General features: G+C 33.3%; 1 non-coding gene across 1 annotated transcript; it reads right to left on the bottom strand.

Moving 5' to 3' along the window:
- Positions 1–7,214: 7,214 nt before the first annotated feature.
- Positions 7,215–7,318, bottom strand: LOC122290619. The gene has a single exon (XR_006236481.1). It is a non-coding gene; the product is annotated as a small nucleolar RNA R71 (small nucleolar RNA).
- Positions 7,319–20,916: the final 13,598 nt, after the last annotated feature.

Below are 20,916 nucleotides of genomic sequence, written 5' to 3'. Positions count from 1 at the left end.
TATAATGACTATTAGGACCATATGGATATCTAAAACTCTTATTTCTTCTAATACTAATAAATGAAGGACCTAAAAAACTTGAGTACCAAGAAAAATTATTTTAATTATTTTTATAGGTATGCATGAAGTTCTCCACAAGTAAAAACAATGATTTTTAGATAGTGGATATTAAAGACATATGACGGGAGATAAGACTGAGTTCTTTGATATTAAATCTAAAGAAGAAGGACACGTGACATTTGGAGACAACTCGAAATTGAAGATTGTGGGAATAAGTAAAATTGGTATTGAATCTTCGCTTATAATTGAAGATGTTTTACTTGTTAAAAGTCTAAAACATAATCTTTTGAGCAGAAGTCAATTATATGATAAAAGATTTACAGTTACTTTCAAAATAGATAAGTGCATTATTTTGAATGATTATGATTGCAATGTTTGTTTTATTGCTTCTAGAAGTAATAATGTTTATACACTTGATTTTGAAGAAATTACGTCACAAGATACTATTTGTTTTTTCAGCAATGCTACATATAGTCGTGGAATTACAAACGCCGCACAATCGCTTTGAAAAAGAGTGGGGTCCAGGATTGAAAAGTTAGTTTTTTTTCATGTAAATCCCATATTAATTCATTTTTTTCAAAACGACTGCACGCCGCTTGCATAACCACGACTGCAAATATCATTTCTCTTGTTTTTTAGCTCAAAATGAAACTAGTTGGCTATGGCATAGAAGACTAGGTCATGCTAATATGGAACTTATTTTCAAACTTTCAAAAAATGATCTTGTGAGAGGTTTACCAAAGATAAATTTTCTTAAAGACAAAATTTGTTATGCATGCCAATTTGGTAAACAAACAAAAATTTCTTTTAAAACCAATAAACATATTTCCACTACTAGACCATTGCAACTGATACACATAGATCTTTTTGGACCAAATAGAGTTGCAAGTCTAGGAGGAAAATATTATGCATTTGTTATTGTTGATGATTTCTCTAGATTTACTTTGGTCATTTTTCTTACTCATAAAGATGAGACACATAATGCACTTATCAAGTTATGCAAGAGAATTCAAAATGAAAAGGGTTATACTATTTCAAGTATCTGGTGTGATAGGAGAAAATAGTTTGTTAATAAAAATATTGAAACTTTTTGTGATGAAAATGGTTTTGTGCATAATTTTTCTGCTCCTCGAACTCCTCAACAAAATGGGATAGTAGAGAGGAAAAATAGATCACTTCAAGAGTTGACAAAAAGAATGCATGAGAACAACTTGCCTAGTTATTTTTTGACCGAAGTGGTAAGTATTGCATGTTATGTTATAAATACAGTTATGCTAAGGTCTAAGTTAGATAAAACCCCATATGAGTTTTGGAATGAGAAAAAGTCCAACATTGGTTACTTTCATGTATTTGGATGCAAATATTTTATTTTGAATGACAGGGATAATTTAGATAAGTTTGATGCAAAATCTGATGAAAGTATCTTTTTCGGGTATTCTACTAATAATAAAGCTTATAAAGTATTCAATAAAAAGATTTTGACTGTACAAAAATCTATGCATGTAGTATTTGATGAATCTAATTCTCTACTCTCCAAGAAATCCATTGATGAAGAAACAGGAGGTATAAATAACACAGAAAGTCTCAATCTCAATAAACAGAACACAATAGAGGAAGTCCAACATAGTGACATCAGGAAAGATCATCAAAATTTAATATAAGATGCAATCAAATAGTGGAAATTTGTGAAAAATCATCTAGTGGAATAAATTCTGGGAGAACCTTTATGAGGTGTAAGAACTCAATTATCTCTTAGAAATATTTCCAATCATACTGCTTTTCTATCTCAAATTGAACCCCAAAATATTGATGATGCACTTCTTGTTGAATCTTGGATTCTAGCTATCCAATAAGAGTTGAATCAATTTGAAAGAAATGATGTTTGAATACTTGTTCCTAAATCCAAAAATCATACTATTATTAGAGCAAAATGGGTTTTTAGAAACAAGAAAGATTAGTCCGGAATTATTACTAGAAATAAGGTTCGACTTGTAGCTCAAGGTTTCAATCAATAAGAAGGAATTGATTATAATAAAATATATGCACTTGTCGCAAGATTAAAAGTTATTCGAATGCTACTTGCATATGCTTGTTATAAAGATTTCAAATTTTTTCAAATGGATGTTAAAAGTGCTTTCTTAAATGGTTTTATAAATGAAAAGGTATATGTTAAGCAACCTCCAAGTTTTGAAAATCATATTTTTCCAAATCATGTTTTCAAACTCATAAAAGTACTATATGGACTCAAACAAGCTCCTAAAGTTTGGTAGGAGAGACTCTGTAGTTTTTTGATTGAAAGAGGTTTTTCAAGAGGAAAAATCGACACAACTCTTTTCATTAAACACAAAAATAATAATATTCTTTCAATTCAAATTTATGTTGATGATATAATATTCGATGCTACTAATGAAAATATGTGTCACGTTTTTACTAAGACGATGCAGGAAAAATTTGAAATGAGCATGATGGAAGAACTTACATTCTTTCTCGAATTGCAAATTAAGCAAGTAAAAAGTGAAACATTCATCAATTAATCAAAATATATTAAGGAATTACAGAAGAAGCTTGGGATGGAAGGAAATTAGAATACCAATGACCTCATCCACTAAACTTGATAAAGATGAATCCATTAAGTCAGTTGACTCGAAGATATATCGAGATATAATTGGTAGTTTATTATATTTGATAGCTAATAGACCAGATATTATGTTTAGTGTGTGCTTATGTACACGCTTTCAATTATCTCCAAAAGAATCATATTTAATTGCAGTTAAGCGCATTCTTAGATATCTTAGTGGTACAATTGACCTAAGGTTATGGTATCCTAAGCACATATCTTTCGATCTAATCAGTTACACAGATGCAAATTATGTTGGTTGTAAATAGATCGAAAAGGCACAAGTGGAGCATGTCATTTCTTAAGTCATGCACTAGTTTCCTGGTTTAGTAAAAAGTAAAATTCTGTTGTATTATCTATTGCTGAGGCAAAATATGTTACTATGGGTAGTTGTTGTACTTAAGTTCTTTACATGAAGCAACAACTTGAAGATTTTAAACTCATGTATAATCACATTCCAATTAAATATGATAATACAAGTACTATAAATCTTTCAAAGAACCTAATACAACATTCTAGAATTAAGCATATTAAAATAAGATATCATTTTCTTCGAGATCATGTGCAGAAAGGCGATATAGTACTAGAGTTCACAAACACACACAATCAGTTAGCAAATATTTTCACAAAACCTTTGTCAGAAGATAGATTATGTATGATTAGAAGAGAAATGGGTATGATACATGCTATGAATATCTCTTAAATGACAGACCAAAATTAATAAAAATAGAGAGAATTTTTGTAAATTTTTCTACATAAACTTGAGATTCTTAGCCTTATGTTTGAGACGCTCATTCTCTTTATATAATATCATGTCATTCTTATTCATGGGAACTGACAAGCGGAATGAAGAATCCAATATGGACTTCAACTGTTTATTCTTTTTGCTGAAGGATTTCATCCCTTGTGTGAGACTCTTGAACAATTTACTGAAGTACAACAATTTGTTCTTTAAGATTTTCAACCTCATGGTTTCTAACTTGTAGCCGCTGAGAAAAAACAACTATAGAGGAGGAGTAACGAGTCCCGAGACTCGCCAAGTCGTAGATAGCATAGGAATCTGACTTATTAACCAAATTATTATTTTCTTATTGTAACATGGCATCAATGGCAACTGCAGAAAGGATAGGACGTTGAGGTGCATAATACTTCATGGATGGATCTAGAGAAATGTTAGAAGAATGAGCCATTGAAAAAAGAATTGAAAGTTTAAAGCGAGAATGTTGAAAGAATACAAATGAGTTATAGATATAAGAATAAGATTTGATACAAATTGGATGAACTTTAAAACTGATTTTATAGAAACTCAGAACCCTCAATCTTGTTTGTCAACAACATCAGGTGATTGTTTAAATCTCCAGCCACACTTGTCGGGTCACTGACAGCTCTAACTTTTTAACTATCTATAGTTTTTTTTTTTACTAACACTTTTTTTTTCTTCTTCAGTCCATTTACTTGCTGCAGATCGTTTTTAATGATGTCAAAAGGGGGAGAAGTTTTAGATTAGAACATTAACATTGTCTAAATTGTTAAACTTGTTATATATGCTTGGAATTATATTTATACTTTTACTTGAAAAACTAACGCACATTCTCAGGGGGAGATTGTTGAACCCAAGGTTTTAAGATTCGTGTAATTATATATCTATACATGGATTTTGATGATAACAAATAAATTCAAAGAATAAAAGGGTCTCAAGTTGTCTATACAATGGAGTCAAACACATCAATAAATCAAGCATGAGCAAGAAGGGAACAAGTTCACATTAAAGTTATAGATTAATGTTGTAAATCTCTTAAAAATTTAAAATTAGGATTAATACTTAAAATTAATATTTTATCATAAAACATTAAAATACATTTCCCACATATGCATGAATATTCGGAAAATTAAATTTGAAAATTTTGAAAGCTGATTGATTGTCATCTTTCACATGTGCATGACATAGCTAAAGATTTGAATTTTGAAAATATTAAAGATGATTGATTGTCATCTTTCACATGTGCATGTTATATTTGAATATTTGCAAAAGTGATTGATACTCTTTTTGATTTATGCAAAAAGTAGATAATTTTGTTTGAAAATCTTGAAAATATTAAAAATGATTGATTGTTATCTTTCACATGTGCATACTTTATTTGAATATTTTCAAAAGTAATTGATACTCTTTTTGACTTATGCAAAAGGTAGATGATTTTGTTTAAAAATTTTAAAAAATAAAGTTTGCTCCTTTTGTCATATGAAAAAAGTAAAAAGATTAGGTTTGATATTTTTGAAAAGTAAATGATGTTGTCTTTCACATGTGAATTTTTTTAGATTTAAATATGAAGTCTTATGCCTATAAATAGATTATTTGAGAGCTTCACATTTACAACACCAAGGGTATACAATATTTATTCAAAGCTTTCATTCTCTCTTATCTAAACATTGAGTCTTATGCCTATAAATGGATTGGAAGAGAAGCCGTTTGAAGTGTGAAGACATGCTTGAGTTTTCAACCAAGTGTGAATTGAAGATGGAATTCGGCTGGTTAATTTGATTGGAGGAAGAGGGAATTTGAGTGGAGTAGATAGATGTCGTGCATTACTTGACTTGGAGGAAGAGCAGCACCAACTTGAGGCAGCCATCTAAAGATATATATATATATATATATGTGTGTGTGTGTGTGTGTGTGTGTGGCTGGACGGCAGAAATTGAAAAGGTGAAGAGAAGAAAGAAAAGAAGTCAGCTGGAGTGCCATAAATATATTGCTGGATGAAGAAAAGAAATGCCATGCTTGACTTGTGAAGAGAAGAGATAGGAGAAGTGTCGTGCTGAAATAGAGTGCCATATTCAACAAGAGAAGTCGGCTGAAGTGAATTGTGGTTGGGGGAAGTTTGGTGCCAACTTAATATATAAATATATTGCTGGACGAAAAGAGAAAAGGGAGGGAGTTTGGATGACTAGAAGCAGCTATATATATATGTTGTTGGACGTAAAAAATGAAAGGGGGAGCAATCGGTAGGTGAGGATTTGAGGGGCAGGTTACATAAGAGGTAGAAGGGAGTTGAGGTGTGTTGGTCATGAGTAGAGAGGGAGAGAAGAGAACCAGTCGGTGGGTGCAAGAGTTGAGAGAAAAATGTAGGAGAGTTGAGGTGTAATGTACGTGGTTGGAATTGTGAGAAGAGGGGGGTACGTGGAGAGATATTGAGAGAATTAGAGTTGGATGTGAGTAGAGTCGGTCGGTGCATGATTAAATGGGGTTGAGAGAGGTGTCGGTCAGGTGAGGTTTATTTTGCTTGATAGTTGAGAGACAATGAGAGAGTATGGACGTGGAAGTCTATGGTGTGGCATTAATGTACGTGGAAGGGAATTACTCAGTGGAGGAATTTTATTTTTCTGCAGTTCATTTTCTTTTTTTATGAATGGAAGGAAGTTAGGTGGGGACGTTTGAAGTGTTGTGTTGTGCTGGAAGTGAAAGAAGGCAGTCGGTGGGTTTATTCTCTTGAAAGAGTTGGTGCATGAGCTGGAGTTTATTATTGAAGAGGGAAGAGCAAGTCAGTTTCTTAGTGAGAGTGTCGGTTATTTTTATTGGATGGAATAAATTCGTTGTGTTGTAAAAAGAAAGAGACTCTCTCTTTCGGACTTCATTTTCTTTTTATTCTTACTTGCGTATAGTTATTTCTTGATATTTCTTATGTTTTAGTTTTTTTTAATGAATAATATTTATGTGATTTTTATAAGACTTGTAATAAATATGTTTGGTTAAATTTTAATACTAAGGTGAGAGGTAAAGTTTAATGATTTAAATATTATTTTCAGATCCACGTAAAATTTATTCTGCGAGCTTGATCGATTGAAGGATTTTATTATTAGATATTTTGATTATCTATATACTCATCTTGATTCATTGTGATTTCCGAATACAGTGAATGCTTGAGGAATCCCTGTGGTATTCAAATAGATTTGTAAATGTTTTAATCATCAATCGTTCACGCTCAATCATAAGCAATTATTTTTCTTGATCTTAAATGTTAAATCTTCCAATTAAACGGAATCATTATTCTAGTTTAATTGAAGTGATCGGAAACAAAATCATAAATTATTAGACGGATCCTCAAAACCTTAGTCTTTCTCCATATCAATTCATTCTATCATTTTAGTTTGATTCAATTATTTTATCAATTTTCATTTGATTGCACGTTTCTTTTAGTAACTTCGTTTCATTGTCTGAATTTATTTTCTTTATCACAAAAGTCAATCCCTGTGGATTCGATCCTGTAAGATACTACAACACCTGTATACTTGCAGGTAAAACTGCACTAACTTTTTGGTTCATTAATTTGAGTCAAAGTTTAGACACAACAAGTTTTTGGCGCCATTGCCGGGGATCAAAACTATCAATGATGATGTTGTTAGATTAAAGTTGTTTCCATTCTCTTTGAAAGAAAAAGCTAAAAATTGGTTGAACTCCTTGAGACCAAGATCTATTGGCACATGGCAAGAAATGCAAAGAGAATTTCTAAAAAAAAATTTTCCTACTCATAGGACTAACACTCTTCACAGAAATATTATGAATTTTTCTCAAAAGGAAAATGAAACATTTTTTCAGTGTTGGAAACGTTTTAAAGAATTGTTGCTAACTTGCCCACATCATGGCTACGAGACTTGGCGCACCATTAGTTTCTTCTATGAAGATTTAACATCTCAAATGCGTCAGTTTGTAGAAATGATGTGTAATGGTGATTTTCTAAATAAAGATCCTAATGACGCTTGGGACTATTTTGACCAGTTAGCTTAAAATGCGCAATCTTAGGATAACACAGATCATTCTGATCAGTCAAATAAGCCCAAACTCGGTGCCATGTCTCAAGAAGGTATGTATGTTCTTAAAGGAAATGATGATGTGAATGCTAGGATAGCAAGTCTGACAAGAAAAGTCGAAGCCATGGAGGTTAGGAAGGTAAATCCGGTTAAGGCCAGTGAAAAAGAAGAAGAAAATTGTGGCATTTGTGAGATTAGTGGACACCTAACTCAGGATTGTCCAACAATCCCTGCTTTTAAAGAGGTGTTGCACGAACAAGCAAATGTCATGAATTCCTATAGGAGACCATTTTCTTCTCCTTATTTGGAAACATATAATCCTGGATGGAGAAATCACCCCAATTTTAGTTAGAGGAATGAGTCCAATTCAAATCAAAATCCTCAAGGGCCATCTTCTTCTAGTCCTTATGTGCCTCCACATAAGAAAACCCTTGAGGAAACATTACAGGCTTTTTATGCAGGGACAAGCAAATATCAACACTCAGACAATGCAGGCCATTACTGAGATGAGAAGTTCTATTAGCGACTTGACCTCTGCATTGCATGCTCAAGAGAAGGGTAAGTTTCCTACTCAAGCTCAGCCGAATCCCAAAGGTAAATTTGAGGTAAGAAATTCAAATCCCTCTGATTCAAAATTTGAACATACCAAGTCCATCACCACTTTACGCAGTGGAAAAATAATTGATAAGAATATTTCAACAACGAAAGTTGATGAGACCAACAACTCTTTAAATTCCAAGAGTGATGGTGAACTTGAGAAGGTTGAATTAGATATGCCTGTGAAAGCCCCAATACCTGCTTCATTTCCCCAAATATTGCAACATTCTCACAAGTTGGTTCAAAATGCTGATATTCTTGAAATTTTCAAATAGGTAAAAATCAACATTCCTTTGTTGGATGCAATCAAACAAATTCCATCGTATGCTAAGTTTTTGAAAGATTTATGCACAGTGAAGCGTACGATGAAGGTGCAGAAGAAGGCTTTTCTCACTAAGCAGGTAAGCACCATCCTCCAGAACAATTCTCTTCCTAAGTACAAAGACCCGGGTTGTCCAACAATTTCCTGCGTGATTGGAAATTTTAAAATTGAAAAAACTTTACTTGACCTTGGAGCTAGTGTTAACCTCCTACCCTACTCGGTATATGAGCAGTTAGGTCTTGGTGAACTTAAACCCACCAAGGTAACACTCCAACTTGCTGACCGTTTAATTAAAATACCGAGAGGGATAGTTGAGGATGTGCTAGTTCAAGTAGGCAAATTTTATTTCCCAGTGGATTTCATTGTTTTGGACACAGAACCTGTTTTTGATATTTGCACTCAAATTTCTATCATTTTGGGTAGGCCATTCCTTGAGACCTCAAATGCTTTAATAAATTGTAGGAGTTGTGTGATGATAATATCTTTTGGCAACATGACTTTGGAGTTGAATATTTTCAATATTTGTAAACAACCTGGTGATGATGATGATGTACATGAAGTAAATCTGATCCAAACTCTTGTTCAAAATAAATTTGATTTGTCAAGTTTTTCTGACCCACTTGAGGCTTGTTTGGTTCATGGTATAAATTTTGATGATGATTCTGTGCTTGCATCTATGAATTTTTTGCTAGAATCTACTCCTTTAATGGACACTGATAAATAGAGAACACGTTTTGAGGAATTACCACATCATGATGTCGCGTCTCTCCCCTCAAGTGTGCAAACACCAAAACTCGACTTGAAACCTCTATCTGCTGATCTTAAATATGCATTTTTAGGCCAAGCAGAGACATTACCAGTGGTCATTTCATCAAGACTGGATGAAATTCAGAAGAGAAAATTGATTGGTCTTCTCATTGAACACAAAGAGGCAATAGGATGGACCATAGCTGATATCAAAGGTATCAGTCCTTTGATTTGTACCCACAGGATTTATCTAGAGGACAATTCTAAACCCTCTAGAGAAATGCAGCGTAGACTGAACCCCAACATGAAAGAGGTTGTCAGAGCAGAGGTGTTAAAACTTCTGGATGTAGGGATCATTTGTGACACCCCCAAATTCTGTTTGGGATCGGACGGACATTTGAAGCGTCGAGACATGCAACACAAGGTTACCTGCCCCCGTTCATGACATATAAGATGCAATATTCCTAACATGCAGCTAGCAATATGCAATATTCGCAGTGGATAAATTTTTTCTTTAGCAATACTATGCACCAAATTGAAAATATCCCAAATGCTTAAAACATACTTCATACATAAAAATCTATTGAACAACTAAGATCACAACACTAGTCCAAAATGGTTATGATCTAAAAAGTACTAGAGATGCAACACAATCATACAAGTAGTAATTTACGTTAATTACTATATTAACATTTATGTCGCACCATCACTTAGTCAACTGTGTCTAGTTGATCAGCTCCTGATTCTCCTTCAGGTCCTGTAACAAGATCTACCATTCGGGAGGAATGGTAGTTGGGACTACCAAAGTGAGATTTGATTACAAATCTCAATAAGTTAACAAAAAAACTTCCACACAAGCTAATGATGCATGGATGACAGTAAAAGCATAAATGCATAATCAAATTCATAAGTAATTAAAGCATAACTTGGAGTACAACATAGCATAATTGACATAACTTAAATTGAAACATGAACTGAACTTGACTTGACATGAACTTGATCTGAAACTTGACTTAGCATGAACTTACTTTGAAACTTGAATTAACATGAAAATACATACTCTACAGTTGTTGTGGCCCTATGTATTCTACGTGTAAATACATACTCCACAGTTGTTGTGGCCCCATGTATTCTACGCAAACTTGACTTAACATGAAAAATACATACTCCACAGTTGTTGTGGCCCCATGTATTCTACACATCACAATGCAGTTAAATACATACTCCACAGTTGTTGTGGCCCCATGTATTCTACACAAACTGAATGTACTCAAGATGAAACGTGACTGGAATATGAAAGGACTGGAGCCCTGACATAACATAACGTGATTTAAACATAACTTAAAATACATGACCAACTTGAGATAGAAACATTTCGTAACATGGCATAACATATAATAGACAACATATTTAACATGACATATTTGTAATGTACAGTAATACATGACAGAATATATTATGTAACAGATAAAAATTGATGACAGAATAAATTCTATATAATAGACAATTACGTGATAACTTGGCATGGCATGACATATATGATAACATACATACATACATTGTAATTCTTTTACTTAGCACACATACACAGTAAACTGCTAGTAAGTTAAAAGCTAACTTACCTCGATCTCTGCGTTTCTTATAAAACTTCTAGTGCGATCACGAGTAACTGTAATTAGTGATTCTAAAAGTTAGAACTAAATCACTAATAATTTGAAATATGAAAAATACTAACTTAAATAGTAAAATTTTCATTTTACTCTCTACATGTGGGAAAATGACCGTTTTACCTATAACTTAAGGATTTTGCATACTAACTCCAAAAGTTTCCAAAATTTACATTTCTCATGTAAATTTTGTCCTAAACTTAAATATCAACTTAGAAAAATTTAAAACAAAACACAACTATGGAAAACATACTATGGCCGAAACATCCATAGGCCATTTCCCTTGATTTTTGTTGCAATTCCTTCCAACTTCAAAACTCGTACTTAAACCAAAATTTTGTAACAAACATCTTCCAATCCTAAGTTCAAAACCATACTTAAAACATCCATTTAGAAAAAGCTAATAATCAACACCAAACTTTTTTTGTAAAAAGATCCAAGCACTTGAATCACAAGTTTTGACTTTAAATCAAAACATCTCCAAGAATTTCAAAAATCAAATCTTACTTCTAACATATTCATAATATCATCTTAACATCAACCATGCTTTAAATCATCAAACTAAAGTCACCAAAATCACAAAATAACATTTGGAGTTTTTGGTTTTACACTTAGTCCAAAAGCAGAAACTTTTCCTCAACTAGTTTTGATAAATCTCTTGATCTATGACTTATAAATATATGATCTTCAAACCAAACCATCACATGGTTTAAAAATATGTCCTAAAACATATATAAGCTTCTAATTCAAGATCACATGGTTAGAAATTAACCAAAACATAAATTTAGCCAAGAATATCCACACTTTGGCTTATCTGAATATCTCTTTGCATAAAATTTCATATCTTTGAAACTAACATCAAATATCTTCAAAATAGTAATATAACATGTATATAAGATGCTTACGATCCTCCAATAAAATTATCAAAATCATTGGAATAGGTTTAGACCACCAAAGAGTTAAACTTTCTCAAAACAGGAACTGTTTTTCTTCTTCCAGTTTCTAAGTTTTTAAATCTAAGAAAATCTTTCATCAAAACCTTTAATCATGCCAAAATCCTCAACCAATAGTCACATATACATGTTAACAATACTCCATAAAAATTTTGGATCAATATCTATCCATTAGCTTGGTCAAAAACTCCAAGCTATAACATATTCTCCAGTTTATCTTCCAGAATGACCTTTCTATAGTTTATATAATATTTGACTAACCCAATGATCTTCAAATGGGACAAATAAGATATCCATGTAAACTAAACTCAAAAGGGAACAACTTATATGAAGGAGACTTTATGATAAAACACTTACAAAAGCTTCGAAATGGGCATGCAAAAGAACTCCTAAAAGCTGTCCGAGAGAGAGTGTTTGATATTCTTTTAATTGAAAGTATAAATGAAAATAATTTCGTGGGGAGAGGTGGCTGGAGATACTTAAGAATGAGATGTGGAAGAGATGAGGTTGGAGTGAGAGTTAAGTGTAGGACTCTCTTACCTAAAGTGAGAGTTAAGTGTAGGACTCTCTTACCCGGAGTGAGAATGGAGTGTAGGACTCTCTTACCTAATAATATCTACAAAAATCAATTCAAGATATTTTTACCCAATAATATCCACGAAATTAGCTTAAAATATTTTTATCTAATAATATCCACAAAATTAGTTTAAGATATTTTTATCCAATAATATCTACAGTTTTTAACAGACGTTTTGTCCGAAAATATGAAAAAATATTATTGAGCCATAAGACCTTAAATAACCCTCCGAGTCTAATGGAACAAACCATAATACATTTTGACACTTCTAACTATCTCCAATAATCAAAAACACACTTCTGATACCATAGTAAATAATAACACTAACTATGTAGTTTAGACAAAAACCTATACGATTAATGGATTCGTGAAAAATTATGGGGTCTTCACGAGGTTCCTAAAGTTAATAGAAATTTCACAATTGAATTTCTAGCGGGCTGTTACATCATTTACCCTATTTCTGACAGCAAATGGGTTAGTCCTACGCAGGTGGTACCCAAGAAATCTGGTGTGACTGTAGTTAAGAATGCTGATAATGAATTGATCCCAACTAGAGTTACTACTGGTTGGCGTATGTCCATTGACTACAGAAAACAAAATTCTGTCACCAGAAAGGATCATTTTTCCCTACCATTCATGGATCAAATCATTGAACGTGTAGCGGGCCATAAGTTCTATTGCTTCCTAGATGGTTATTCTGGATATAACCAAATTGAGATTGCTCCTGAAGATCAAGAAAAGACCACTTTTACATGTCCATTTGGTACCTTTGCATATCGAAGGATGCCATTCGGACTTTGTAATGCTCCTGCTACTTTTCAACGATGCATGATGAGCATATTCAATGACATGGTAGAGCGTTTCGTTGAAATATTCATGGATTTTTTTTCTATTTTTGGTGACTCATTTGATGAATGTTTAACTCATTTGGAAAAAGTGCTGATTAGATGCAAAGAAAAGAATTTGATTTTAAACTGGGAGAAGTGTCATTTTATGGTCACTAAAGGGATTGTTCTTGGTCACATTGTTTCTTCTCAAGGTTTTGAAGTGGACAAGGCCAAAATTAAATTAATTTCTAAATTGTCCATCCCAAAGAACATCAGGGATATCAGATCTTTTCTAGGTCATGCAGATTTTTACAGGAGGTTCATCAAAGGCTTCAGCACAATGTTTAGACCTTTGTGCAATTTATTGTCAAAGGAAAATTCTTTTGTGTGGACTGATGATTGTGAGTTAGCTTTTACAAAGCTAAAAGGTATGTTGATCTCAGCCCCAATTATGCGATCACCTGATTAGAATTTACCATTTGAAATTATGTGTGATGCTAGTGATTATGTTGTTGGAGCTGTGTTGGGTCAATGTAAGGACAAAAAGCCTTGTGTTATTTATTATGCAAGTAGAACTTTAAACAGTGCTCAAATGAATTATTCAACAACTGAAAAAGAGCTACTTGCAATAATTTTTGCACTTGACAAATTTTGCTCTTATTTGATCAGATCTCAAATTGTCATCTTTACTGATCATGCTGCGTTAAAGTACCTTTTAGCGAAAAAAGATGCAAAGCCCAGGTTGCTTAGATGGATCTTTTTGCTGCAAGAATTTGATCTGATAATCAAAGATAAAAAAAGGAGTTGAGAATGTTGTTGCTGATCATCTGTCTAGACTTGTTCTTTCAGATTCCATAGAGACAGTTCCTATTAAAGACACATTTCCAGATGAGCAACTTTTTGGTATATCTCAAGTGCCATGGTACGCTGACATTGCTAATTTTCTTGCTACAGGTGAAATTCCTCACATTTGGACTCAACAAGATAAGAGGAAATTTTTTGTGGAGGTAAGAAAATTCTTTTGGGATGATCCATATCTGTTCAAGTATTGCCCAGATCAGATAATTAGACGATGTGTTCCCAATAACGAATTTCAAAGTGTGATATCTTTTTGTCACTCTGGGGCATGTGGTGGCCATTTTTCTGGAAAGAAACTGCTTTTAAAATTTTGTAATGTGATTTCTATTGGCCTACCATTTTCAAGGACACCCATGAATTTTGTAAAACTTGTGAGCGTTGTCAAAAGTTGGGAGGTATTACCCGCCGGAGTATGATGCCATTAAATCCAATTTTGGTTGTTGAAATATTTGATTGTTGGGGCATCGACTTCATGGGACCCTTCCTAGTTTCTTTTGGCAATCTCTACATTTTGGTAGCTATGGATTATGTGTCCAAATGGATTGAAGTTGTTCCATGCAAAAACAATGATCACAAAGTGGTACTGAAATTTTTGAAAGAAAATATTTCATCAAGGTTTGGAACACCTCGAGCCATTATCAGTGATGGGGGTAAACATTTTTGTAATAAGCCTTTCAAGGCCTTAACGTGAAAATATGGTATTACTCATAAGGTTACTACCCCTTATCATCCACAAACAAGTGGCCAAGTTGAGGTATCTAATCGAGAGATCAAAAAATTTTTAGAAAAGATGGTTAACCCAAGTCGCAAAGATTGGTCTTTACGACTAACCGACGCACTTTGGGCATACCGTACTGCTTTTAAAACCCCGATTGGTATGTCCCCATATCGACTCATTTTTGGAAAGGCATGTCACTTACCTGTAGAATTGGAACACAAAACTTATTGGGCAATCAAGCGATTTAATTTTGATGTGGATAAAGCTTGCTCTCTTCATAAGTTTCAGCTTAATGAGTTAGAGGAAATCAGGAATGAAGCTTACGAAACTCTCGCATTGCCAATGAGAGAATGAAAATTTTTCATGACAAAAATATTTTTCGAAAATCTTTTGAGCCTTCCCAAAAAGTTTTGTTGTATAATTCAAGGCTCCATTTATTTCCTGTCAAGCTTCGATCCAGATGGATCGGCCCCTTTGTTGTAAAAACTGTTTATCCTTTTGAGGCCATTGAGATAGAAAATCTAGAGAATGGTAATGCTTTCAAAGTTAATGGACAAAGGTTGAAATCATTTTTGGATGATTTTACTCCAGAGGTTGAGTCCACTACTCTGGAGGATCTTACTTATCAGAATTAGTTTCTGATTCCTCATTGTATATACCGTATTTGTTTGTTTTATTTTTTCTTTCTTTTACTTTTTGTGTTTTTAACTTTGACAGAAATCTACTCCTTATGTGTGCTCAAATATCTCAGGTGAATTCTTTCCTCTTTGTTTAATCATTTTTGTCTCAATATATGTTCTACAGTGTTTATCTTGCTCCAATTCATACCTGTATAGCATACATCATCGAACATTCAATTGCTGAACATTGAGGACAATGTCACATTTAGTTGGGGGGAGGGTTTTCTGTTGAAAATTTATTAGTACCTAAAAAATAATAATAATAATAATAATAATAATCAATCAATCAAATAAAAATAAATAACATAAATAAAAAAAAATCATTTGTGAGGTGCATTGAAACATAAATGATTAACACACACTTCTGGCATTTTTTGTGAAATTTGAGTATCTTGGTGGAGTAGTTGAGTAGAATTATTTTGTAAAGATTTATTTTCAACTTTAAGCATAGAACATGGCTTATGATGCATCATATTTTGTTGAGGAGTGACTTGAAACACCGGGATGCGATATTTACAAAAATGAGAATTAGTTTGATTTGTATAGAATGAAGGGCAAGCTTTGAAAGAACATTTTGCACATGCTTACACTTGTAGTGTTCCTCATTAATGTTCATTGATTTAAAACAGGAGAAGTAAACTGCAGGACTACCGAGTCTTATAAAAATAAATAAAATAAAATAAAATAAAATAAAAAAAGAAAGAAAGAAAAAATCATGTAATTTTTCCTGAATAAAGGGCTAAAAACAGTTACCCAAAACTTTGGGGGTTGAATGTTCAACCTTTAAACAGAGTTGGCGTGAAAACTGCTAGTCCCTTAGGCTTTGAGGTAGTTAGAATCAATAATGATTAATCTTAAGGTTGAAAAATCCTATAATAAATCATGTTTATTAGTGAGGAACATACAAAGGTTTAGCCACACACACATATCCGAGTTCTAAGACATTTGCCCCAATTCTATGTGAACAATTGTTGAGACTTTCCTTGTGGATACAACTCCTGGTGTTGAGTAGTCACGAATCAATTTTTTGTGAGAATTCAGAATTATGTTTGATTGTTTTTGTTTGAATTTCGAGCTTTATGCAATGTTCATCTCAATTAATTTTCACTATTTTACTCAAGGATTAGCAAAAAGCTAGTTGGGGGTGTGATTGAGCTGAAATATTGCATAGTTTAGATATTTAAAACCAATGTATTTTAAATTCTTCATGACACTATTATTGGTTTTAGATAGAAAAACAGTTAATAAGCATAAATACAAGTTGTGATTTTTAATTGATTGATATCATGTTTATGTTTAATTTTATAACTATGATTTAATGGGACAATATTTCCTCACATATATAGTCTATTTTTGATAATCTATTTTTCTTTTAATTTATTTTTGAGTGTTATTTCTTTCTTCTTATTTTCAGTTTAAATAAAATTTAAATGAAATCCGGTTGGAACTTTTGACTAAAAGTGCATATTAATTGAGAGGAATGAAGAGAAGGAATGACGTAATTGGGCAGCTGATTGTTTGGCTTAACTTTTATCGATTGGTGCAGCTAAATTAAGGTAAGGAACATGTGATGGATTGGAAGAGAAGCCGTTTGAAGTGTGAAGACATGCGTGAGTTTTCAACCAAGTGTGAATTGAAGATGGAATTCGGCTGGTTAATTTGATTGGAGGAAGAGGGAATTTGAGTGGAGTAGATAGATGTCGTGCATTACTTGACTTGGAGGAAGAGCAGCACCAACTTGAGGCAGCCATCTAATGATATATATATATATATATATGTGTGTGTGTGTGTGTGTGTGTGTGTGTGTGTGGCTGGACGGCAGAAATTGAAAAGGTGAAGAGAAGAAATAAGAGAAGTCGGCTGGAGTGCCATAAATATATTGCTGGATGAAGAAAAGAAATGTCGTGCTTGACTTGTGAAGAGAAGAGATAAGAGAAGTACCGTGCTGAAGTAGAGTGCCATATTCAACAAGAGAAGTCGGCTGAAGTGAATTGTGGTTGGGGGAAGTTTGGTGCCGACTTAATATATAAATATATTGCTGGACGAAAAGAGAAAAGGGAGGGAGTTTGGACGACTAGAAGCAGCTATATATATATATATATATATATGTTGCTGGACGTAAAAAATGAAAGGGGGAGCAATCGGTAGGTGAGGATTTGAGGGGCAAGTTACGTAAGAGATAGAAGGGAGTTGAGGTGTGTTGGTCATGAGTAAAGAGGGAGAGAAGAGAACCAGTCGGTGGGTCGAAGAGTTGAAAGAAAAATGTAGGAGAGTTGAGATGTAATGTACGTGGTTGGAATTGTGAGAAGAGAGGGGTACGTGGAGAGATATTGAGAGAATTAGAGTTGGATGTGAGTAGAGTCGGTCGGTGCATGATTAAATGGGGTTGAGAGAGGTGTCGGTCAGGTGAGGTTTATTTTGCTTGATAGTTGAGAGACAATGAGAGAGTATGGACATGGAAGTCTATGGTGTGGGATTAATGTACGTAGAAGGGAATTACTCAGTGGAGGAATTTTATTTTTCTGCAGTTCATTTTCTTTTTTTATGAATGGAAGGAAGTTAGGTGGGGACGTTTGAAGTGTTGTGTTGTGCTGGAAGTGAAAGAAGGCAGTCAGTGGATTTATTCTCTTGAAAGAGTCGGCGCATGAGCTGGAGTTTATTATTGAAGAGGGAAGAGCAAGTTGGTTTCTTAGTGAGAGTGTCGGTTATTTTAATTGGATGGAATAAATTCGTTGTGTTGTAAAAAGAAAGAGACTCTCTCTTTCGGACTTCATTTTCTTTCATTTTCTTATGTTTTAGTTTTTTTTAATGAATAATATTTATGTGATTTTTATAATACTTGTAATAAATATGTTTGGTTAAATTTTAATACTAAGGTGAGAGGTGAAGTTTAATGATTTAAATATTATTTTCAGATCCACGTAAAATTTATTCTGCGAGCTTGATCGATTGAAGGATTTTATTATTGGATATTTTGATTATCTATATACTCATCTTGATTCATTGTGATTTTTGAATACAGTGAATGCTTGAGGAATCCCTGTGGTATTCAAATAGATTTGTAAATGTTTTAAGCATCAATCGCTCACGCTCAATCATAAGCAATTATTTTTTTTTATCTTAAATGCTAAATCTTCCAATCAAACGGAATCATTATTCTAGTTTAATTGAAGTAAATCGATCGGAAACAAAATCATAAATTATTAGACGGATCCTCGAAACCTTAGTCTTTCTCCATATCAATTCATTCTATCATTTTAGTTTGATTCAATTATTTTATCAATCTTCATTTGATTGCACGTTTCTTTTAGTAACTTCGTTTCATTGTCTGAATTTATTTTCTTTATCACAAAAGTCAATCCCTGTGGATTCGATCCTGTAAGATATTACAACATCTGTATACTTGCAGGTAAAACTCCACTAACTTTTTGGTTCATTAATTTGAGTCAAAGTTTAGACGCAACAACCATTGTGCTTGTAGAAAGTGTTCTACACAGGGAATATTTGAATCACTACATGTAAGGTAATTGCAAATGTAGAGGGTGTTCTACACGGTTCCTTTGTAGCGGTGTTGTTCAAAAGTAGAATAGGTTTTTATCTCCATCTGAAGGAGGTTGAATAGTGAATTTGAGGATCCTTAAGGGATAGCTTGAGGCGAGGACGTAGGCAGTGGGGTCGAACCTCGTTAATATACTGAGCTTGCTTCTCTCTTACCCTTACTCTTTATATTTATTGTTGTTTTATATTTATTTATATTTTATATTGTGTATTTTATTTATAATTGTTAATTTTTAAATACAACTCAATTCACCCCCTCTTGTATTAGTCATCTGGGCAACACACTGTATTCAGAAATCACAATGAATCAAGATAAATATATAGACAATCAAAATATCCAATAATAAAATCCTTCAATTGATCAAACTCACAAAATAAATTCTACGTTGATCCGAAAATAATATTTAAATCATTAAACTTCACCTTTAACTTTAGTATAAAAATTTAGCCAACCATATTCAACACAAGAGTTTTGAAAATCACAAAAATATTGTCCATAAAACAAACTAAAATAAAATAGAAGAATTAATACTAGAAAAATAATCTAGACCATAGAGTCAGAGTAGAGAGAAGATATAAGAGTCGCAGACGAAAAAGTTCCCAACCTTTCATCTTCCTTAACGTCAAACTTCTTCCCTTTTTTGTCTTCTCGCCCAGAAAAATGAAAACCTAACCCCTTCTATTTGCCATGAACCCATCTTTTTTTTTTCTTCTCTCACTCGTTAAACGCCCCAGCCAGCCGCCCCAATCCCTCTTTGCAATCAAAAAAATAAATACCTGTCTCTCCGTCTGTTGTCAACCCAGAAAAAAATAGAGCGTTCGTTCTCCTCTTTTTCTTCAGATTTTCTCTAAACAGATTTTTTTTTCTCTCTCATTTCCAAGCCCTCTCTTCTCCCTTTGGGTCCCAGTTGTGCCTTCCACCTACATTCAAGTCCAGCTGAAGTCCCAGCTCTCCTTGCTTCCAGCGTCCCAAGCTCTTGCTCTATTTTTTTTCTTCTCACCAAGAAAAGTAATACCCAGAAACTGCTCTCTCTCCTTTCGTTCTCCTGAACCCAAAAACTAGAGGAGCGTGTGTTTTCCTCTGGGATTCACAAATGGCAGACATGCTTACCAAAGCCTTGGATTCCCAAAGTCTATAGTACTCTTGCATGATCAATTTGGGAGTAGCAGATATCTACTCTAGATCTTGCAGGGGGTTGTTGAAGAATAAGGACGCCACTGAGTTGGAAAGGCAATAGCATAGTCACCTTCCTGCTACATGGGATGGCAAGTCAGCAAAGGGAATGAAAGAATTTACAAAGGGAAATGAAAACAAAAAAAAGTAAAGAAAGCAATAAAGAATAAAGCGATTTTTTTTTGTATGCATGCAATGTCCTTTTGTCACCTGTGTAAAAGCAATGTTGGTTGAGTAGTGCGTATAGTAGGCTCTTTGTAGTGTAGTGACATGCACATAGATGCTATAAATAGCAGAGCTTTGTACAAACAGCAAGTAGTGAAATATACAGAGTAAAACAACTCTTTCTAAACCTCTTTCATCTTCTTTTCTAGTTCTTAGTATTTTTAATACATTGTTTTTATACTTCTTACAGATGGTGTGCTCTACACAACAACTTAGAATAGAGTAATTTAGAGCTTGATCCAATCCTTAAGAGACAATTGGTCAAATGCATGCACGAAGATTAAAGATCAAGAGATCATAAAATTTCCTTCTAAAGAGGGGTGCATTCTGAGTTTTTAGTATTTTTTCTTGTAAGTATCATTAGAATATTTTTTTTAATTATATTGAGTGGGTGGTTGCATCATTTAAAGGGTATTAAAAACTAATTATTAGTTTAGTTTAAGGAGTGTTGATATATTCCAATGCAAAGAATATAATACATTTTGTGTTTCTTAATGGATGAAATATATGGTTACCATGTGATTGTGTTCAAT

The sequence above is a fragment of the Carya illinoinensis genome, chromosome 12, assembly GCF_018687715.1.
Source record: "Carya illinoinensis cultivar Pawnee chromosome 12, C.illinoinensisPawnee_v1, whole genome shotgun sequence".
NCBI lineage: Eukaryota > Viridiplantae > Streptophyta > Magnoliopsida > Fagales > Juglandaceae > Carya > Carya illinoinensis.
The sequence above is the reverse complement of the archived record's forward strand: the minus strand, read 5'-3'. Positions and strand labels throughout refer to the sequence as shown.